At 43.8% G+C, this 24,818-nt stretch overlaps 1 pseudogene across 1 annotated transcript in view; it reads left to right on the forward strand.

Annotated features, from left to right (window-relative positions):
* LOC309562165 overlaps positions 1 to 21,684 on the forward strand; it is a 35,805-nt pseudogene extending 14,121 nt beyond the window's left edge. Inside the window, exons 2-3 of the transcript in view lie at positions 19,232 to 19,390; positions 21,566 to 21,684. The product of the transcript in view is annotated as an uncharacterized misc_RNA (transcript). The remainder of the gene's footprint in view (positions 1 to 19,231; positions 19,391 to 21,565) is intronic.
* Positions 21,685 to 24,818: the final 3,134 nt, after the last annotated feature.

Consider the following 24,818-nt stretch of genomic DNA (forward strand, 5'->3'; position numbering starts at 1 on the left):
GCTATTTAATCAAAAACCTTTGGGGATCAGTTAAATTGGGGGATAGTCTGTGTTGGTACGTGTGAGAGAGATCCACCTTTCCAAGTTGTTGGGGTTCATCTCATACTTCTGAAGGTTTGAGGGTGCTGCCTGTTCCATACTCCCCCTACTCCTAGCCTTTTAGGGGTACAAACAATAGTAATTGGGGCCTAGTGTGGTTGTGTACGTGTGATATACATACACTTTTTTGGGATCATATTTTCTATTCCGCTATTTAATCAAAAACCTTTGGGGATCAGTTAAATTGGGGGATAGTCTGTGTTGGTACGTGTGAGAGAGATCCACCTTTCCAAGTTGTTGGGGTTCATCTCATACTTCTGAAGGTTTGAGGGTGCTGCCTGTTCCATACTCCCCCTACTCCTAGCCTTTTAGGGGTACAAACAATAGTAATTGGGGCCTAGTGTGGTTGTGTACGTGTGATATACATACACTTTTTTGGGATCATATTTTCTATTCCGCTATTTAATCAAAAACCTTTGGGGATCAGTTAAATTGGGGGATAGTCTGTGTTGGTACGTGTGAGAGAGATCCACCTTTCCAAGTTGTTGGGGTTCATCTCATACTTCTGAAGGTTTGAGGGTGCTGCCTGTTCCATACTCCCCCTACTCCTAGCCTTTTAGGGGTACAAACAATAGTAATTGGGGCCTAGTGTGGTTGTGTACGTGTGATATACATACACTTTTTTGGGATCATATTTTCTATTCCGCTATTTAATCAAAAACCTTTGGGGATCAGTTAAATTGGGGGATAGTCTGTGTTGGTACGTGTGAGAGAGATCCACCTTTCCAAGTTGTTGGGGTTCATCTCATACTTCTGAAGGTTTGAGGGTGCTGCCTGTTCCATACTCCCCCTACTCCTAGCCTTTTAGGGGTACAAACAATAGTAATTGGGGCCTAGTGTGGTTGTGTACGTGTGATATACATACACTTTTTTGGGATCATATTTTCTATTCCGCTATTTAATCAAAAACCTTTGGGGATCAGTTAAATTGGGGGATAGTCTGTGTTGGTACGTGTGAGAGAGATCCACCTTTCCAAGTTGTTGGGGTTCATCTCATACTTCTGAAGGTTTGAGGGTGCTGCCTGTTCCATACTCCCCCTACTCCTAGCCTTTTAGGGGTACAAACAATAGTAATTGGGGCCTAGTGTGGTTGTGTACGTGTGATATACATACACTTTTTTGGGATCATATTTTCTATTCCGCTATTTAATCAAAAACCTTTGGGGATCAGTTAAATTGGGGGATAGTCTGTGTTGGTACGTGTGAGAGAGATCCACCTTTCCAAGTTGTTGGGGTTCATCTCATACTTCTGAAGGTTTGAGGGTGCTGCCTGTTCCATACTCCCCCTACTCCTAGCCTTTTAGGGGTACAAACAATAGTAATTGGGGCCTAGTGTGGTTGTGTACGTGTGATATACATACACTTTTTTGGGATCATATTTTCTATTCCGCTATTTAATCAAAAACCTTTGGGGATCAGTTAAATTGGGGGATAGTCTGTGTTGGTACGTGTGAGAGAGATCCACCTTTCCAAGTTGTTGGGGTTCATCTCATACTTCTGAAGGTTTGAGGGTGCTGCCTGTTCCATACTCCCCCTACTCCTAGCCTTTTAGGGGTACAAACAATAGTAATTGGGGCCCAGTGTGGTTGTGTACGTGTGATATACATACACTTTTTTGGGATCATATTTTCTATTCCGCTATTTAATCAAAAACCTTTGGGGATCAGTTAAATTGGGGGATAGTCTGTGTTGGTACGTGTGAGAGAGATCCACCTTTCCAAGTTGTTGGGGTTCATCTCATACTTCTGAAGGTTTGAGGGTGCTGCCTGTTCCATACTCCCCCTACTCCTCATCTAGCCTTTTAGGGGTACAAACAATAGTAATTGGGGCCTAGTGTGGTTGTGTACGTGCGAGATACATACACTTTTTTTGATCATATTTCCTATTCCGCTATTCAATAAAAACCTTTGAGGATCAATTGAATTGCGGGATAGTCTGTGTCGGTACGTGTGAGAGAGATCCACCTTTCCAAGTTGTTGGGGTTCATCTCATACTTCTGAAGGTTTGAGGGTGCTGCCTGTTCCATACTCCCCCTACTCCTCATCTAGCCTTTTAGGGGTACAAACAATAGTAATTGGGGCCTAGTGTGGTTGTGTACGTGTGATATACATACACTTTTTTTGGATCATATTTTCTATTCCGCTATTCAATAAAAACCTTTCTAGGGCAAGATCTTAAATTACAGAAATATGAGGAGACCGTCAAATAAGGGCCGTGGCCTGGGTCGTGGTGCTGCTGGTAGAGCTCCTGTTGCAAGGAGAGGACATGGTCGATCTGTGCCAGCTACACGCACAAGTGAAACACCTTCCTCAAGTGTGAGTAGGCGACAGAACCTGCATCAGTATTTGGTAGGGCATCAAACGCCCCTAGAAGTGATGAGGCCAGAACAAGTTGAGGCGATAGTAGATTGGTTTGCTGCTGACAGTGCCTCCAGTTCCTTCACATTGTCTCCCACCCAGTCTACTGCAGAAAGGTCAGAGTTGGCACCTGCAGCCAATGTCCAACCGTCTTTCACCTCACCCCCTTGCAAATCAGGCCAGCAGTCTGAGCCCCAAGCCATACAGCAGTCTCTTATTCTTTTTGAGGACTCTGTCAGCAGGGTTTCCCAGGGCCATCCACCTAGCCCTGCCCCAGAAGTGGAAGAGATTGAGTGCAGCGATGCCCAACCACTTATTTCTCAAGATGAGTACATGCAAGGATCATCGCAGCACGTCTCCGATGATGACGAAACGCAGGTGCCAACTGCTGCGGCGTTCAGCATTGTGGAGACCGACAAGGAGGGCAGGGGTGAAGACTGGGTGGAAGATGATGTGGAGGACGATGAGGTCCTCGACCCCACATGGAATGAACGTCATGCAGGTGACCTGAGTAGTTTGGAGGAAGAGGCGGTGGTCGCACAGAGCCACCAGCACAGCAGAAGAGGGAGCAGGGTGCAGAAGCGGAGCGGCCGTGCCCTAGACACTACGCCCGCTACTGCCCAACGCAGCAAGGGAACGAGCGCACCAAAGTCAGCTCAAAGGAGTTCTCTAGCGTGGAAGTTCTTTAGAAAATGTGCTGATGACAGGACACGAGTGGTTTGCACCCTGTGCAATCAGAGCTTGAAGCGAGGCATGAACCTTCTCAACCTGAGCACAACCTGCATGATCAGGCATCTAAGTGCAAAGCACGAGCTGCAGTGGAGTACACACCTTCAAAACCAAGAAACGTCTCTGGCTCATCCTGCTTCCTCTTCTGCTGCAGTCTCGGCCGCTCCAGCCACATCTGTAGTGATACCGGCACCTGCCACCCCGCAAACAGACGATCTGTCAGCAACACCACCACCTGGGTCACCAACAACCATCTCCACAATGTCCCGTGGAAGCGTTCAGCTTTCCATCTCCCAAACACTTGAGAGGAAGAGGAAGTACCCCCCTACCCACCCGCGATCCCTGGCCCTGAATGCCAGCATTTCAAAATTATTGGCCTTTGAAATGCTGTCATTCCGTCTGGTGGAGACGCACAGTTTTAAAAACCTTATGTCGGTGGCTGTCCCACAGTACGTCGTGCCCAGCCGCCACTACTTTTCCAGGCAAGCCATCCCTTCCCTGCACAACCAAGTGGGGGAAAATATCAGGTGTGCACTGCGCAACGCCATCTGTGCCAAGGTCCACCTAACTACGGATACGTGGACCAGTAAGCACGGTCAGGGGCGTTATATCTCCCTAACGGCACACTGGGTAAATGCAGTGGCGGATGGGCCTGAGGCGGATAGCAATTTGGCGCATGTCCTTCCACCACCGAGGATTGCAGGGCGCTTCAGTTTGCCTCCTGTTCGTAACTCCTCCTACTCCGCTTCCTCATCCTCTACCGCCTCCTCATCCGGACAGCGTAACACCTTCACCACCAACTTCAGCACGGCCAGGGGTAAACGACAGCAGGCAGTTTTACAACTTGCCTGTTTGGGGGACAAACCACACACCGCGCAGGAGTTGTGGAGGAGCATGGAACAGCAGACAAATGAGTGGTTGCTGCCAGCGAGCCTCAAGCCCGGCCTGGTGGTGTGTGATAACGGGCGAAATCTCATAGCAGCTCTGGGCCTAGCCGGTTTGACGCACATCCCTTGCCTGGCGCATGTGCTGAATTTGGTGGTGCAGAGGTTCCTTAAAAACTACCCCGATATGTCAGAGCTGCTGCAGAAAGTGCGGGCCGTTTGTGCGCACTTTCGGCGTTCTCACCCTGCTGCTGCTCGCCTGGCAGCGCTGCAGCGTAACTTCGGCCTTCCCGCTCACCGCCTCATATGTGACGTGCCCACAAGGTGGAACTCCACCTTGCACATGCTGGAAAGACTGTGCGAGCAGCAGCAGGCCATAGTGGAGTTTCAGCTGCAGCACGCACGCGTGAGTCGCTCTGCGGAACAGCACCACTTCACCACCAATAACTGGGCCTCCATGCGAGACCTGTGTGCCTTGTTGCGCTGTTTTGAGTACTCCACCAACATGGCCAGTGGCAATGACGCCGTTCTCAGCTTAACTATCCCACTTCTATGCCTCCTTGAAAAAACAATTCGGGCGATGATGGAAGAGGATGTGGCACAGGATGAGGAGGAGGAGGAGGATGAAGAGGTAACATTTCCAAGGCTTTCAGGGCAGTCATTCGCAAGGGGCTCCGAGGGTGGGTTCCTGCACACGCAAACGCCAGGGACGCAATTGTCCAGCAGGGGCACAGTTCTGGAGGATGAGGAGGATGAGGAGGAGGAGGAGCTGGAGGAGGAGATGGAACCATGTTCACAGCAGGGTGGCACCCAGGCCAGCTCATGGCCATCACTGGTGCGTGGCTGGGGGGATACAGAGGACACGGACGATACACCTCCCACAGAGGACAGCCTTTCGTCGCCTCTGGGCAGCCTGGCACACATGAGCGATTACATGCTGCAGTGTCTCCACAACGACCGCCGAGTTGCCCACATTCTAACTTGTGCTGATTACTGGGTGGCCACGCTGCTGGATCCCCGTTACAAGGACAACGTACCGTCCTTAATTCACTCACTGGAGCGCGATCGCAAGATGCGCGAGTACAAGCGCACGCTGGTAGACGCCATGCTGCTGGCATTCCCATCTGACAGCGGGGCCACAGTGGAAGCACAAGGCAGAGGAGGAGGAGGAGGAGGTCGCCAACGCAACCAGGGCACCGCCAGCACCTCAGAAGGCAGGGTTAGCATGGCCGAAATGTGGAAAAGCTTTGTCAGCACGCCACAACAAACAGCAGCACCAGCAGCTCAGATGGAACGTCTTAGCAGGAGGCAGCATTTTACCAACATGGTGGAGCAGTATGTGTGCACACGCCTACATGTAGTGAATGACGGGTCTGCCCCCTTCAACTTCTGGGTCTCCAAATTGGGCACATGGCCTGAGCTTGCCCTTTACGCCTTGGAGGTGCTGGCGTGCCCTGCAGCCAGTGTATTATCTGAACGGGTATTTAGCACGGCTGGGGGCGTTATAACAGACAAGCGCAGCCGCCTGTCCAGAGACAATGTGGACAAGCTCACGTTCATTAAAATGAACCAGGCATGGATCCCACGGGACTTTTCCGTACCTTATGCAGAATAGCAATGGATACCGACCTTACCCACCCATTGTTCCATTTTTGCTCTTTCTCACTCTTTTGGGGTGTACCCTCATTTAAAATTTTTGAAAAGAAGCAGTGTTGGCTACCTCGTCCTCCTCCTCAGGGCCAGATTAATGTAGGGGCTATTGGAGCTGCAGCTCCAGGCCCCTACCTTTTATATAGGCCCCGGGTTGGCCATATTCACTGTTACCGCTCTTCTGTCACTTGTAAACACAGAAGTCTGGCTTCTATGCTCGCTTCCCCAGGCAGCACCCTCAGAACCTCCCCACACAGCGTGAAGGCCGGACAAGGAGGGACAGTTGGCGATGCATGGATGTGTTTATGGGCTTCAGAGACAGCATCCCATGTTGAATTAGGCATGCATGGCTGCACCCTTCCTCCTCTGGGTGCATGGCAAGGCACGGCCCTTAAGGCCCTTCAAAATCCTCAGCACCAAGCCCATGATGCTGTTAATCCGGCCCTGGTCCTCCTCCACCGCCGCTTCCACCTACACCGCCCATAGGTGTGCGCAGCCTATTGCATTAAGGTGTGCACCCCAAAGTTGAAATACACATGCATGTGTTTGCCAGCAGGGAGAGTAATGTATCGGGGCCATGTACCTGTAGGCAAGGAGAAATAGAGCAGAGCAGGTCCCAGGGAGATCTTTCCCATCTCCTCACTGGCAATGCTATGTGCCCTAGGTGATTAGGGTGTGCCCAGGCACACCCAGCACACCCTGTGCGCACGCCTATGTCACCGCCACATCCACCACCACCTCAACCTCCCTCCTACTCCATATGGGCCTCGTCCTTCAGAGATGAAGAAGAACATTGTTTTATTTTTCTGTTTTTTTTTTGTTGTTTTAAGTTATTTCCCTATCCACATTTGTTTGCAGAGCACTTGCCATGCTCTTAATTACGTTTTGCTGCCATTTGCAGCACTCTAGCCCTTTCCTTTGGTGTTTTAGAGCCATTTTAGTGCCTTAAAGTTCGGGTCCCCATTGACTTCAATGGGGTTCGGTGTCCGGGAAAAGTTCGGTAAAAGTCCGGGACACGGACCCGGACTTTTTTTTAAAGTTCGGCCGAACCCGTCGAACACGGACATCTAGGTGTTCGCTCAACCCTACTTCTGATGACTCTATCCCTGATTGACTTAACTTTTTTAAAAGTAATTTCTGGGTAATCGTTCACATATTTACTTAAAATGCTGTCATTTTTGAGCAGGTACCAATGTTGCTGTAGGATATTGCGAACTAAGTGATGTTGACGATGGTATGGAGTGATAATACGTACCCTTCCCTCTTGATTTTTATCTTTTTTGTAAAAGAGAGTTTCCTCTCTCGTTTTTTGGAATGCCCTGTTGTAGGCTTTTCGTAATGTTGTGGTTGTATATCCCCTTGCTCGCAACCTGTTTCTAAGTTTGTTTGCTTCCAGACGAAACTGCTCATCATTTGAGCATATTCGTCGAAGTCGCAGGTATTGTGAGTACGGTATACTTTGTACCAGAGATTTTGGATGGAAACTATGTGCATGAAGCACAGTGTTTCCAGCTGTTGGTTTGCGATACAGAGTTGTCTCTACTTTTCCTGTTTCTGTGATGGATATTGTGATATCAAGAAAGGGAATAGATTTGTAGCTCCATTGATTGGTAAATTTCAAATTGAATTGGTTATTGTTTAAGGATTTGAGGAATTTCCGCAGGTCCTCCTCCGGCCCCGACCACAACATGAACACGTCATCTATGTAGCGGAGCCAGAGGAGGACATGCGGAAAAAATTGGGCTAGGCCTTCGTCTGAGAAAAGGGTTCGCTCCCACCCCCCCAGGTACAGGTTGGCATACGATGGGGCACAGGAGGTCCCCATCGCCACCCCCTGCACCTGGAGGTAGTGGGAGCGATCAAAGACGAAGGCGTTCCCTGTCAAAATAAAGGCCAAAGCCTCCAGAATAAAATCAATATAGCCCCTCTGTTTGAGGGGACGTTCATACAGAAATTCCCCTATCACAGACAGACCCCTAGTATGCGGTATGCTACTATATAGGGCCTCGATATCAACAGCCACCAAAACCGTGCCCGGTGGTACCACTAGGCCTTCTAAACGTTTGAGAAGGTCTGGAGTATCTTTTATGTATGATGGCAGAGAAGTAACATGTTCTCTAAGAATTAAATCTATGTACTGACTAGTTGGCTCTGTGTATGATCCTATTCCTGATATTATCGGTCTGCCCGGGGGTGATCTTAAATTTTTGTGCGTTTTCGGTAACGCATAAAAAGTTGGAACTTTAGGATTTTTAACATATATCGCCTGGTATGTGTCTTTATCTATAAGGCCTCCAAATTGTGCTCTAAAAAGTAGCTGAGCAAAATCTTTTTGTAATGTATTTACCATTTCTGATTCTATCAGCCTATACCATTCCCTGTTATTTAGAATATTCAAGCACATGTCTCTGTACTGTTCCACATCCATTACGACAATATTGCCGCCTTTGTCGGCAGGTTTCACCACGATTTTGTCGTTGGTACTCAGAGACAACAAGGCTTGTTTTTGCTGTTGGGTAAGGTTGTTTTTGCTGTTTTTTGGTATCTGAATAGCCTCAATTTGTTTTGTCACCTGCGTTATGAATGCTGCAATATTGGGATTCGTCTGTAGAGAGGGGAATTTATCTGATTTCTTTTTCACTTTATGAATTGGCAAATCTTTTCCTCTTGAGGTAGGTGTCTCTATTGTGCTGTCATTAGATGTTCTTATATTTGGGGGTTCTATTCCACTTGCTTGTGATGACAATTCAGCGGTCTCATTTTCCTCAAGGAGATCCATGAGGTCTTTGAGAGCCCTGAAGTCCCTTACTTTAAAATCCTTCCACTGTTCTTTTAATATGTGGTCCTGTTTCCTCTTTTTTCTTTCCTCATCAAATAAATATTTGTAAGTTAATTTTCTTCCAAAAAGGTTTAGATCTTTGACAATGTCAAAGAGATTCATCTCTTGAATTGGGCAGAAAGTAAGACCTAAGGAAAGAACTTCCTTTTCATTTTTCGTAAGAACATAAGATGATATGTTTATTATATCTAGGCCTGTATTTGGTTCAGTTTGATTGTGAATCTGTCTATCGTGCTTTGGTTTAGTGTGAGATCTGTTTGTGGTTTGGATAGATCCAATTGGCTGTTCATTAGATCTAAAAAACCATCATCCTCTGGTGGTTCGGCTGTGTGATTGTGTACATTAGGTGTAGTGGACATCGTTTTGGGGCGTACTGACCCATCCCCGTGAAATACGTGCATTGAGGTAGATGGAGTTTGTGCATTTTGTGAAATAAGTGTAGCTTTTTTATTTGTGTGTTCTATAGTGCGTTTTTTACCGCCGCCTTGTGTATTACCATCACCCGATTTTGAGCGTTTACGTGTCTGTCGATATTTCCAGTGGTTACCGTGCGAAAAATGTGAGTTGTGAGACATATTAGACGTGTTTGAGGAGTCAGATTCATGGCCTCCTTTTTCAAAATCTCTATTTCTTATGTTTTGTTTAAACGTCCTGGGCCGTCTAAAACCCCCTACTGGCCACCTGTATGCTATGTTGTTGTTAAAGGCTAGTTTGTCCCGGAGATACTTTTGTTCCTTCCTATCTACAATCTCTCCATTATATTTCTCCAAGAAAGTCTGGAGCGCATTGTTGCGCACCGAATATTCTGGGAGTAACCGAATATCCTGGTTTTTGGAATAGATCGTTTTAATTTCATCATTTAACTCTAGCATTTCAGCCCTATATTTTTTAAAAAAAATTAAAAAAATACTTGATCAAAAAATCAAACCTCCACTGGCACATCAAATATTTTGAGCGCTATAATGAGGAGGGATTAAACCCCATAGGTTTAAGAGTGCAGATCTTTCCAAACCTTAGAATAATATCACCTGAATTTAGACAAAACTGGGAAAATACCCTCAAACTATGCTCAAAACAGATGATTACCCATCTATTGGAACAATATAGGGCTGAAATGCTAGAGTTAAATGATGAAATTAAAACGATCTATTCCAAAAACCAGGATATTCGGTTACTCCCAGAATATTCGGTGCGCAACAATGCGCTCCAGACTTTCTTGGAGAAATATAATGGAGAGATTGTAGATAGGAAGGAACAAAAGTATCTCCGGGACAAACTAGCCTTTAACAACAACATAGCATACAGGTGGCCAGTAGGGGGTTTTAGACGGCCCAGGACGTTTAAACAAAACATAAGAAATAGAGATTTTGAAAAAGGAGGCCATGAATCTGACTCCTCAAACACGTCTAATATGTCTCACAACTCACATTTTTCGCACGGTAACCACTGGAAATATCGACAGACACGTAAACGCTCAAAATCGGGTGATGGTAATACACAAGGCGGCGGTAAAAAACGCACTATAGAACACACAAATAAAAAAGCTACACTTATTTCACAAAATGCACAAACTCCATCTACCTCAATGCACGTATTTCACGGGGATGGGTCAGTACGCCCCAGTGGCGGAGCCAGAGGGTTAGCTGGGGTGTCAATTGACACCCCAGAAAAAGTCCCTGCCACCCCTGTTGCCACCCCGATCCAGGCTGACAGCGGAGGAATCACAGGCAGTGGTGGGATGGGATCAGCCGGTTCACAGAACCGGCTGATCCCTCTAAGCTGGCGGCCAGGGTCAGGGAGCAGCAGAACAGTGCGTCCCGAAGCCGAGCCCGCCCATTCTGTGACAATAGCGAATGAAAATTCGCTATTGTCACATGGATCCTCCTCCGGCCAATCAGGGAGCGGGTCCTCCCGCTTCCTGATTGGCCGAATGGCAAATGCCGTGCCATTGGTCGAGGAGGCGCCGGCGGGAGGACTGAGAAGATGCAGGGAGCCGCGGACCGATGAGAAGCTGCTGTGATGACCGTCCGTCCGTGAGGTAAGTAAGCCGGTCTCATGGGGGGGGGGGGGGACGACGACGCTGGCACTCTGCAATGATTGCGGGCAAATGCTGTGGCACTCTGCAATAATCATTGGGGGCATTGCTGTGGCACTCTGCAATAATCATTGGGGGCAAATGCTGTGGCACTCTGCAATAATCATTGGGGGCATTGCTGGCACTCTGCAATAATCATTGGGGGCATTGCTGGCACTCTGCAATAATCATTGGGGGCATTGCTGTGGCACTCTGCAATAATCATTGGGGGCATTGCTGGCACTCTGCAATAATCATTGGGGGCATTGCTGGCACTCTGCAATAATCATTGGGGGCATTGCTGGCACTCTGCAATAATCATTGGGGGCATTGCTGTCTCACTCTGCAATAATCATTGGGGCATTGCTGGCACTCTGCAATAATCATTGGGGGCATTTCTGTGGCACTCTGCAATAATCATTGGGGGCATTGCTGTGGCACTCTGCAATAATCATTGGGGGCATTGCTGGCACTCTGCAATAATCATTGGGGGCATTGCTGGCACTCTGCAATAATCATTGGGGGCATTGCTGGCACTCTGCAATAATCATTGGGGGCATTGCTGTCTCACTCTGCAATAATCATTGGGGGCATTGCTGGCACTCTGCAATAATCATTGGGGGCATTGCTGGCACTCTGCAATAATCATTGGGGGCATTGCTGGCACTCTGCAATAATCATTGGGGGCATTGCTGGCACTCTGCAATAATCATTGGGGGCATTGCTGGCACTCTGCAATAATCATTGGGGGCGTTGCTGGCACTCTGCAATAATCATTGGGGGCATTGCTGTCTCACTCTGCAATAATCATTGGGGGCATTGCTGTCTCACTCTGCAATAATCATTGGGGGCATTGCTGTGGCACTCTGCAATAATCATTGGGGGCAAGGCTGTCTCACTCTGCAATAATCATTGGGGGCATTGCTGTCTCACTCTGCAATAATCATTGGGGGCATTGCTGGCACTCTGCAATAATCATTGGGGGCATTGCTGGCACTCTGCAATAATCATTGGGGGCATTGCTGTGGCACTCTGCAATAATCATTGGGGGCAAGGCTGTCTCACTCTGCAATAATCATTGGGGGCATTGCTGTCTCACTCTGCAATAATCATTGGGGGCATTGCTGTCTCACTCTGCAATAATCATTGGGGGCATTTCTGTGGCACTCTGCAATAATCATTGGGGGCATTTCTGTGGCACTCTGCAATAATCATTGGGTGCATTGCTGTGGCACTCTGCAATAATCATTGGGTGCATTGCTGTGGCACTCTGCAATAATCATTGGGTGCATTGCTGTGGCACTCTGCAATAATCATTGGGGGCAAGGCTGTGGCACTCTGCAATAATCATTGGGGGCATTGCTTTCTCACTCTGCAATAATCATTGGGGGCATTTCTGTGGCACTCTGCAATAATCATTGGGGGCATTGCTGTCTCACTCTGCAATAATCATTGGGGGCATTGCTGTCTCACTCTGCAATAATCATTGGGGGCAAGGCTGTGGCACTCTGCAATAATCATTGGGGGCATTGCTGTCTCACTCTGCAATAATCATTGGGGGCATTTCTGTGGCACTCTGCAATAATCATTGGGGGCATTTCTGTGGCACTCTGCAATAATCATTGGGGGCATTGCTGTCTCACTCTGCAATAATTATTGGGGGCATTGCTGTCTCACTCTGCAATAATCATTGGGGGCAAGGCTGTGGCACTCTGCAATAATCATTGGGGGCATTTCTGTGGCACTCTGCAATAATCATTGGGTGCATTGCTGTGGCACTCTGCAATAATCATTGGGGGCATTGCTGTCTCACTCTGCAATAATCATTGGGGGCATTGCTGTCTCACTCTGCAATAATCATTGGGGGCAAGGCTGTGGCACTCTGCAATAATCATTGGGGGCATTGCTGTCTCACTCTGCAATAATCATTGGGGGCATTTCTGTGGCACTCTGCAATAATCATTGGGGGCATTTCTGTGGCACTCTGCAATAATCATTGGGGGCATTGCTGTCTCACTCTGCAATAATCATTGGGGGCATTGCTGTCTCACTCTGCAATAATCATTGGGGGCAAGGCTGTGGCACTCTGCAATAATCATTGGGGGCATTGCTGTGGCACTCTGCAATAATCATTGGGGGCATTGCTGTGGCACTCTGCAATAATCATTGGGTGCATTGCTGTCTCACTCTGCAATAATCATTGGGGGCATTGCTGTCTCACTCTGCAATAATCATTGGGGGCATTGCTGTCTCACTCTGCAATAATCATTGGGGGCAAGGCTGTGGCACTCTGCAATAATCATTGGGGGCATTTCTGTGGCACTCTGCAATAATCATTGGGGGCATTGCTGTGGCACTCTGCAATAATCATTGGGGGCATTTCTGTGGCACTCTGCAATAATCATTGGGGGCATTGCTGTGGCACTCTGCAATAATCATTGGGTGCATTGCTGTGGCACTCTGCAATAATCATTGGGGGCAAACCTGTATCCTGTCTGTATCCTCTGATCACCACCACCTGTATCCTGTCTTTACTAGTAATGGCAGCGATCATTAGAGGGACTGCGACATTGCGGTGGACGAATCTGACACTAAATTACACTTTGTATATTGACCCCCCAAAATAATACCTAGCCACCCCTTTGCCACCCCTGTTTTAAAAGTCTAGCTCCGCCACTGGTACGCCCCAAAACGATGTCCACTACACCTAATGTACACAATCACACAGCCGAACCACCAGAGGATGATGGTTTTTTAGATCTAATGAACAGCCAATTGGATCTATCCAAACCACAAACAGATCTCACACTAAACCAAAGCACGATAGACAGATTCACAATCAAACTGAACCAAATACAGGCCTAGATAATAAACATATCATCTTATGTTCTTACGAAAAATGAAAAGGAAGTTCTTTCCTTAGGTCTTACTTTCTGCCCAATTCAAGAGATGAATCTCTTTGAAATTGTCAAAGATCTAAACCTTTTTGGAAGAAAATTAACTTACAAATATTTATTTGATGAGGAAAGAAAAAAGAGGAAACAGGACCACATATTAAAAGAACAGTGGAAGGATTTTAAAGTAAGGGACTTCAGGGCTCTCAAAGACCTCATGGATCTCCTTGAGGAAAATGAGACCGCTGAATTGTCATCACAAGCAAGTGGAATAGAACCCCCAAATATAAGAACATCTAATGACAGCACAATAGAGACACCTACCTCAAGAGGAAAAGATTTGCCAATTCATAAAGTGAAAAAGAAATCAGATAAATTCCCCTCTCTACAGACGAATCCCAATATTGCAGCATTCATAACGCAGGTGACAAAACAAATTGAGGCTATTCAGATACCAAAAAACAGCAAAAACAACCTTACCCAACAGCAAAAACAAGCCTTGTTGTCTCTGAGTACCAACGACAAAATCGTGGTGAAACCTGCCGACAAAGGCGGCAATATTGTCGTAATGGATGTGGAACAGTACAGAGACATGTGCTTGAATATTCTAAATAACAGGGAATGGTATAGGCTGATAGAATCAGAAATGGTAAATACATTACAAAAAGATTTTGCTCAGCTACTTTTTAGAGAACAATTTGGAGGCCTTATAGATAAAGACACATACCAGGCGATATATGTTAAAAATCCTAAAGTTCCAACTTTTTATGCGTTACCGAAAACGCACAAAAATTTAAGATCACCCCCGGGCAGACCGATAATATCAGGAATAGGATCATATACAGAGCCAACTAGTCAGTACATAGATTTAATTCTTAGAGAACATGTTACTTCTCTGCCATCATACATAAAAGATACTCCAGACCTTCTCAAACGTTTAGAAGGCCTAGTGGTACCACCGGGCACGGTTTTGGTGGCTGTTGATATCGAGGCCCTATATAGTAGCATACCGCATACTAGGGGTCTGTCTGTGATAGGGGAATTTCTGTATGAACGTCCCCTCAAACAGAGGGGCTATATTGATTTTATTCTGGAGGCTTTGGCCTTTATTTTGACAGGGAACGCCTTCGTCTTTGATCGCTCCCACTACCTCCAGGTGCAGGGGGTGGCGATGGGGACCTCCTGTGCCCCATCGTATGCCAACCTGTACCTGGGGGGGTGGGAGCGAACCCTTTTCTCAGACGAAGGCCTAGCCCAATTTTTTCCGCATGTCCTCCTCTGGCTCCGCTACATAGATGACGTGTTCATGTTGTGGTCGGGGCCGGAGGAGGACCTGCGGAAATTCCTCAAATCCTTAAACAATAACCAATTCAATTTGAAATTTACCAATCAATGGAGCTACAAATCTATTCCCTTTCTTGATATCACAATATCCATCACAGAAACAGGAAAAGTAGAGACAACTCTGTATCGCAAACCAACAGCTGGAAACACTGTGTTTCATGCACATAGTTTCCATCCAAAATCTCTGGTACAAAGTATACCGTACTCGCAATACCTGCGACTTCGACGAATATGCTCAAATGATGAGCAGTTTCGTCTGGAAGCAAACAAACTTAGAAACAGGTTGCGAGCAAGGGGATATACAACCACAACATTACGAAAAGCCTACAACAGGGCATTCCAAAAAACGAGAGAGGAAACTCTCTTTTACAAAAAAGATAAAAATCAAGAGGGAAGGGTACGTATTATCACTCCATACCATCGTCAACATCACTTAGTTCGCAATATCCTACAGCAACATTGGTACCTGCTCAAAAATGACAGCATTTTAAGTAAATATGTGAACGATTACCCAGAAATTACTTTTAAAAAAGTTAAGTCAATCAGGGATAGAGTCATCAGAAGTCATTTTGATGATAAAAGAGAAAAACCAGTCGAGGATACACCAGGTACATGGCGTTGTGGGAATTGCAAATTTTGCGAATGGATCTACGAAAACCAATCATTATACTTACCTAATGGACAACTTCATTCTATAAAACACTATGTTGACTGTCAAACAATAGGCATAGTATATATTATGTTCTGCGATTGTGGCGCATATTATATAGGAAAAACAAAACGAAATTTCTGGCGCCGTATCAAGGACCACATAGGATATGGAAAAAATAATCTTTTGTCTACACCCATCGGAAGACATCTGGGGGTGTATCACAAAAATAATACAAAAGTAGTAAAATTCGCAGCTTTAGAACGTATATTGGAAAACCCGAGAGGGGGGGAATTCGATAAAATTATATTACAGCGTGAAGCACGTTGGATTTATTTGCTAAAAGCTACAACAAGTCCAGGACTAAATGAGGCATTAAGTTTCAAACCTTTTCTTTGAGGGACCTCTCCAGAAGGGCCCCCCTGAGAAATCAAAACCCCCCCCCCCCCCTCATATGTGGAATAATCCTCCTTCACAGATAGAATAAAATAAGGACTCAATAAAACAACTTTTCCTAAAATGACTTTTGGGGTGATAAGAGACATATTAATTATGATGCTATCCGATTTCTCTTGTTTCTCTTTTTTCTTCTTTCCTCTCATTGTTTTATCATATGATGTATTTGTAGCAATAACCTTTTCTTTGACTTCCTGTAAAGAGTCCTAGATACAAGCCACATTCATAATGTAAAAATACCTTCCAAAGAATATTAATTCAAATGTTGATATATGATGTATATGCAGTTATAACTAAAAGTATTATATATGCTTCAGAATAAACAAATATGAAATGTTCCCTCAATAGAGTGGATATATAGATTATAATATGCAATAAAAATGCAAATAACAGAATGATAATTTGACCCCTCTCTTTTATGCAGAAGCCGTTGTTATACTGGTCACAGTGATCTAATTTTTTGCATTCTGAGCCATTAAGGACCTATCCGCGTTTAGTGACAGGGCGGCGATGACCCACCCTCTTACGAGGTTGTTGGTGAGCGTTCGTCACTTCCGCGGATCATTCCTGGCTTCATTGACGCTTCCGGCGGGTTTTCTTTCCGCCGAGCGTCATGACCGGATGTAAACAAAGGACGCACTTCCGGTCGCGTCCTAAGGTAAGATACGAAGGCGGGAAAGTGACGCACTTCCGGTGCGCGGAGAGCAACAAACAAACACCAGATCATAATTCATTAGGTAATGATCAGGTATATATGCGACATGCACACACACTCAGGACATGGCGGGATACGAGCAGGATGATGGAGGCTCTTGGCGCAGTACGTTTTTTGAGCTTTTTAAAACTACTTACCCCAAATCTTGGCAATATATTCAAACTAATTTAGACATGCTTTTCTATTGAAAACGTCTTAGGTCGCCCCCTTTTGAACCAGATGACTATACCTTTTCTATCCCTGGGAACTATATTCACAAGTTATTTCAGCTGTAAATTCTATAATATCATTGCTTTACACTGGAATATACCCTACTATGTAAGTAACAAATATCTATAGGTATATATATATATATATACGATATGTATACATTAACATAAGGGATTTAAATCGAGATATATACCCTCTTTTTGTGAATATAATTTACTATTATCTGATTACATCCTAGTGGATATACTACAAGTCTGGGGGGAATTTTTCCATCCAACGTTACAAGACACCTATATCTACTGCTATAAGGGGACTGGGTCCCAATATGGTCTAAGATTAAACAGAAGGATACAAAGGTAATAATGAATCAATTTGGAGATGTATTCATAAGTATAGAACCCTGTGGTTTTATATATTTGTGTTTTTGTCTCTCCATTTCTATTGAATGGATGAGATATGGGAATACTAATATAAATATATACACTACTTCTCTTATTAGACCTTCATGTGATACAACCAATAGCAGCCTCCATATCATTGCTCTGATCCCGACCTGAATCCTCGATAGATTCCAGTGTGGGAATTGAGGTAAATATAACATAAATCATTACTAATATTTGAGGATACTGAGATACCCTTTTGAGATTCATATGTTTTTCCTTTGCCCCATATATATAGGTGGCCTATTCCACCAGTTTTTTGGGCCTTGGCTCTCTCCCTCTTCACTTCCCATTTTTTTATTACTCTATGATCAATATGATATACTGATACGGATGACCACGGATCACATGGTTTTCTGCATTTTGAGAGGTGTGTTGTTTTTGACTAACAATCTAATACAAGATATGGAAATAAAATGTAACATAAAATGCTCTGTACTAATTGCATGTTTCTGTTTCTACTAAAAGAGATAAATTGTATATTTGCGTCTGAGGTCCAGAAGAAGCTAAGGCGAAACGCGTCGACCTCTTCAGACCACTATCCTAATACTCACAAAGTGTAACTACTACAATATCTGTATATCAAATATTTTGACCTATAGATATGATAAATGTTCTTATTTCAAATAATATGTATGTCATTGTATAATTCTGTGTTTTTGAACTTTTGTTCTTTTTAAAAAAACTTTGGTTAAATAAAAGAATATACGTTTTTTATATCTATGGTAGTCTTTTGCCTACTTAATATGTGCCTTTAAAGTCCACTAAATCTCTATCTCCCTGAGCAAACTTGTTTTGTATCATGGAGTTTCTTTTTCAGGTATGATGTTGTATTGATCAGGTAGTGTAAGGGTTATGCCCGCTTCACAGTGACAGACCAAACTCCCCGTTTAAGGCACCGCAAATAACCGCAAACAGTCCATTTGCAGTGGGCACAGTACAGTCTGTAGGAATTACAGGTAAGACAAACCTGACAGAATAACACAAATAACACAAATTGCTGCTACTTAAATGAGTAAATATAGTAAAAAATAAAATTCATCCAGAAAAAACAGGAACTGGCTTTTTCTTTCGAATTTCAGTAGCGCAGGGATGGTGATAATCTCTTACCAAATAAATAGGATGATAACATATACCAAAATATATGAATCAGATGTGATAAATATAAGCATAAAATCATAAATACATAAAAGCATGAAATCACATCAATAGGAGTCCATAAAGGTATAAAGTGCATAGAGCAATGAAAGTGCAAACATGAAGGATCACAGGTGCAACTTATGGGGGCCACCCTTGCCTGCCACCACCACACAGTGCCGGGAGAAGTATCGGAAATTCAGACTCAACAGACGCCTATGCCTAACCACTCTCATGAACTAGGCAACAACAGCATATAGTAAAATCAGGTTTCCTCCAGATCTCTGATTTGTGCTGCAAAGACTCCTCTGGAAGATTTCCTGGTAAATTTATAGTGCACTAGTGAGTCTGAATTTCAGATACTTTTCCCGGCACTGTGTGGTGAATTGATTTGGATTCTTTACTAGGTGAGCAGGTTCAGTCGAACCCTTCCTCCCGTTTTCAAAAAAAATCTGATAAGTTTCCAGCACTAAATTCCAATACAAACTTAGCGGCCTTTGTTATGCTGGTCTCCAGTGAAGTCGAAAAAATTAGACCATCCTCTAATAAAAATATCTCTAATTTGAGCAATCAAGAAAGAGTCGCACTTACCACACTCACAAAGCAGTTCCAACTAACCATAAAACCATCTGATAAGGGGGGAATATTGTGATCATGAATAACCAACAATATAGTAAAATGTGTTGGAAAATCCTGGACAATTCCAATTGGTATAAGAAAATCTCCAGGGTAACAATTGACAAATATTTCTCAGAATTCTATGCTCTTGTCGATGGTGCTTATTTGGCAGGCTGCATAGACAAGAACTCCCGGCATTACCTTCGCAACAAATACCACAAGATCCTGACGTTCTACAGTCTACCAAAGATCCCCAAAAATAAAACTGACCCACCGGGTAGACCCATCGTCTCCGGTAGGGGTAGCATTGCAGAAAATCTTAGTAGATACGTTGACAGCAAACTGTATCTGTTTGTACAGATCTTACCCTCTTTTGTCAAGGACACAATACATTTGTTACAACTATTGGAGGGCATGTCGGTTCCTCCGGATGCCCTGCTGGTGGCGATTGATGTTGAAGCTCTATACAGCTTCATCCCCCACCAGCAGGGCATCCGGACGATCGGACGTGTCCTGACCCAATCCAATTGGATTCACCATCCACACGGAATTTCATCCTACAATCCCTCGAGTACATTTTATTGCGAAATGTATTCGCTTTTGATGGTTCCCACTTCCTCCAGGTACAGGGCGTTGCGATGGGGACATGCTGCGCCCCATCGTACACAAACCTGTACCTGGGGGAGTGGGAACGTTTTTTACTCTCTGAGGAATCTCACCTCCAATATACACAACACATACTAGCATGGCATCGATACATCTCTCTGCTCTCTGAGTGTGTGAATTGTATGAATAACAACTTGTACAATTTAACATTTACTCTAAACTTTGACTTGAACACTATCTCTCCCGGATCGAGGGAGGACAGGACCTGGAGGCAACATGCTGTGATACCACACCAAAATTTTCTCTACCAAGCATGATCTCTATCAATGTGGAAATCTACAAACCACAGCCACATTGAACTTTTGGACCAGAAAAACGTGGCCCAGGAGAAACTCTGGGAAAGCAATACTCCAGGAAGTGGACAAAAAATATAATCGGTAACATATCCTTGATAAAGGCCGCCACAGGCCGAAACATGTCGGAAATACCGATCAGGCCCCTCTCTGCAATCATTCCCATTCTTTGATATGAGGAACAGCAGAGCAGGACCATCTACTATTTTGTTCAAAAGTCACTTATTCCACGTGTAAACACACCTTACTATTTTCTCTTCACCATCACAATGGGACTTTACCCATTAAACTCAGTCAAATTTCTGTATACTACTATATATGTAAATAAATTTTACCTATAAATTGTAAAACTATTGCTTATTTCGCCTTACTCCTGCCCTTAAAATCCTATACTTGACTTGAGGCACCACGTATTGGCACTTGTTAACATGGGACCCGAACCTTAACCCATTTGTAACTGAAAAACCAGCGATAACGTACCGGAAGGCACGATCAATAAAGGATAGATTGGTGAACAGTGAGTTCACCGGTGAATTCAGATGTGATCCTTGTAAGCGATTGGGGACATTCAAATTTGGCGGCTGTAACATCTGCCGCCACATGTATACTAACACCAACATTCTCTTACCCAATGGCCAACCCTATAAACCCTTGCATTATGCAAATTGTAAGACCTGTGGAGTGGTCTATCTCCTCCTCTGCTCCTGCGGGTGCTTTTATGTGGGAAAGACTAAAAACGAGTTTCACAAACGAGCACAAAGACACATCTCTTGTATGCGTCAGTGTAATCCTGACCTCCCATTGGGGAGACACGTTTTGGGCACACATAAAGGCGTTTTCCCGCAGGTTTTCTTTATCATCCTGGATAGAGTACACCCCAGCAGCAGAGGAGGAGATTGGGATAAAACCCTCCTACAAAGAGAATCTAGATGGATTCACAATTTGAAGGCTATTATACCCCCAGGCCTCAATGACAATATCAGTTTTAAGCCCTTTCTTGAGGGTTTCTCCTCAGGAGGCTGGGACCCCTAAGGTGTGACTCTTCGGGTGCTCACTGTCCACACGATCCAATTGAAAAATTGAACCTCGTACACAATCCACATATCCTGGAAGTGATCCCCCTATTTTCTTTTCCTCCTTTTTTTGGTCGCCGTATACTATTTGACAAGTACCACTGGCAACTATAATAAATGTTAGGATAAAATACATACATGTATGGTCGATAAACATCTACTAATGCTTACCCCATTGACACTTGGATGGCATGCATATATATAAAATTTTTACAATTCGGCAGGCAATACGATTTAGTTGGAGAGGCATACATCGTCATCCCCAAATATTCTCTTGCAAATGACATTATCTATTCCGGCCCAATTGTGGTCTGTATAATGCATTGTAAGATCTTTATCTTGCCTTATATTGTGGTTAATGGGGCTTCAACAGAGGTAACATACATCTGCCACTTTTGAAACCATTTCTATTATAGAAATAAAAGGGTTTTTCCCTAGTTTCTTACTTCTGTTTAAATGTGGTCTTTACCACTCCTAATACATTAGAGGATGTTCCTGCTATATGGAACACAAGATCAATAACCAGCTACCCTACTATGCCTTATAAGAAGAAATAAAACCACACAAATGATTCATTTTTCCAACCACTATCTGGTATGATGATCAGTATGTGTAAAAAATAGATGAAAAGTCAGTCATCTTTTTTGGCCTCATCCTTCTTTTAGCCCGCTGGGAAGTAACCGTATTTGTTGTCCATCACTAATCCCCCTCTCTTTGTGGGCCCCCCTGTGTGCTCGGCCCCCTACAAGAGGGCTGGTGGTCCCCCCCTATCAGCAGCCCTGATTGTATGGGCCCATAACCTGTTAGAAATTCTGTATATACAGTAGCCCTACAGAACAGTCTACCTGGGTTTTGCTGCTTAATTGCAGAAAGAAAAAGGAAACTTTTCTTATAGAGAAAAGACATTGAGTTTAACCCTAGATGTAGCTAAAAACCTATAAACACTGCAATCTACTGGCTGAAGAATATATTTGTAGCTGTTGTACAAAAACACTTCTTCTTAATTTCTCTCACTGGGAAGATTTACCCTCTCTCTCTGTCTTGGTAAGCATGGTCAACATGGATAGAAAAAAAAACTCAGACTTTAGATATATTTTAAGAGTAATTTATGCTGTTTTTATATTGCCCACTGTAGAATTTCATTGCTTGTGGATGCAAGTCTAGTTGGGCACAGGTCTTAGACCTCACTTGTCCATTCCTCAATTGTACTTAAACTCCCCTTCTCCACCTTTGTTTCTTGCCAATACATTTGCTTCATACTCTGGTTTTGTCTCTCAGGTCTAGGTACCCTTGACAATGACCTGTGCCTTGGGTGTACATAATATAAATGGGTACTAATATTTATAGGTAAAGTTGATGCAGGGAATATCCGATTGCCTCTCGGGGATCAGGAAGGAATTGTTTTCCCCTGCTGTAGGAAATTGGATCATGCTTTGCTGGAGTTTTTTCGCCTTCCTCTGAATCAACTGCAGGTATAGGATTGTGTATATGGGATTGTATAGTTGGGTTTACTTTTTTTTTTTTTTTTTTTTTTTTATTGGTTGAGCCAGATGGACTTGTGTCTTTTTTCAACCTGACTAACTAACTATGTAATGACAAGTACTTCTTTTCCAAATTCTACAATATGGACCCTATTTAGGACAGGATACAACCTGCATCTTGGAAGAAACTTAGTCCCATCTTGCTGGTGTCTCTGAACTCCTTTGGACAGAAAAGATGTCTAAATATTGAAAAAATGGGGGTTGATATATGCGCTGTCACTTAGGTATTTGATTGAGAGGGACTCTAGATGAGCTATTGATGTATTATGATTGTATGATATCAGCACCTAGTGACTCCCACTGCTTCCTCAATAGCCACCTTTCCAATGAATATTCCAGTGATCCCAGTGTACTCAAAGAAACATATTGGAATCCATAGTGAAGTATGTCATAAAATAGATATTTATTTAAATGATATATAGAGTACACTCACATTTAAAATGACGATAGCAGACAATAAACGGCAGCCGCAATAGTGCGGTAACGATCCTCTGGGTACTTCCCGCTACGGCCTTAAACCGGAAGTAGACGTCACCCGATGCCTCCCGACGTGTTGCGTCACAAACCACGTGACTTTATCAAGGGATGGGCTAAGGGTGATGGTCTCCACCTTTTATAGCGCAGAAGTAGCCATGGATACCAACTAAAGCATGATCATTAACCCTTCAGTCTCTTTCCTATTCTCATGTCTCATAACGGAAGGTAGCCTTTACTTCTGCAAACCTCCTATTTTGCCCCATCTTGTGGTCATGAAACAAATTGACCGCTAATGTTGAAAATACATGAAAAATATATGTATAATTGATATATATCAGCAATGCTCAATTATATATGAAAAAATATTAATTATATATGAAAACAAATATAAATGACATATCCTCTATCTAAAACTAAACCCTTATAGCATTGATTAAAATCTAGATAATATTTGGATACATGATGGATATATTAAAATTCATATAAAACTTTATAATTAATTAATAAATATACATTTATTACTAATGGATGGATACTATATGTTTTCTCGCATAAATAGGGGATAATCTCTGAAACAGAGTCATTTAAAATAATTGTAAAAGAAGATAAATATACTACTAAAAATAAAATTAAAAATTAGATATAAAACAGTTTAAATCAAATTCAATATTTAGTCCTTGAGGCGAAAGTGTCTGGATTTCAAAAATCCATCTGGATTCTGCTTGGCTCAGCGTTTTTATTTTGTTACTCCCTCTCCAGTGGGGTTTATATTTTTCAATTCCCCAAAAACGTAGGGAGGAGGGGTCTTGGTTATGTACTTCCAAAAAATGCTTGGAAACACTATGTTTCTGGAAACCTTTTTGAATGTTTTGTATGTGTTCTCGTAGGCGCTTCCATAGCGGTCTTTTAGTTCTGCCTACATACTGAATGGAACATAAACATTCCAGTATATAGACCACCCCTTCTGTTCTACATGTAATGAAATCATCGATTTTATACACTTTCCCTGTGCTCACTGATTTAAATTCATCATTTTTCTTCTTATTCAAAAGTGTTCTCTTGCAGGCATAGCAAATATTGCCTGATCCATATAGAGACTTATAGCACTTCTAAGAAGTTTCAAAACCCTGTCTCCTTATATTTTCACTGTTAAATTTACCCCCAATGCCCAGAGGTAAAAAAGGCATGAGGTTCTGTTCCCACAGTTCTAATTGCATCCAGGTAGTCCCAATTAATTTTATGGGATTGTTGTTGGCGCTGTCAGTGGGATCCACATGGTGTCTCAGTTAATTTTCTTAGTGACTTGTGACCTGTCCTGCTGGGTCTGCTGGGCCACCCTACTAACTGACTCTTAGTAGCAGGCTTTTCTAGTTTTACCAGCATTCAGTTATATACAGTTCCTGAAGCGATTGCCTATTGCTTTGCAGCCTCTGCAAGGGAAAAGTGACCTTGTCTGCTTTGATTATTGCTGAGACAATGATAATTTTTTATTCATAAGGGGGTGTTTTCCTTCTCTTCATAGCTGAGCTATCCTTTACATCAACTTCTGGATTGCTGCCTCCCATGAAGCTGTCTGTTCAATTTTTGCAGAGTCCAGTGGTTTTTCATCTGTGGAGGCCATGGGTACTTTTGAACCGATATGTCTCTGCTATGAGCACAATATGCCCATCTCT

Source organism: Pelophylax lessonae (genome assembly GCF_965119305.1).
Source record: "Pelophylax lessonae genome assembly, chromosome: 8".
Lineage (NCBI taxonomy): Eukaryota > Metazoa > Chordata > Amphibia > Anura > Ranidae > Pelophylax > Pelophylax lessonae.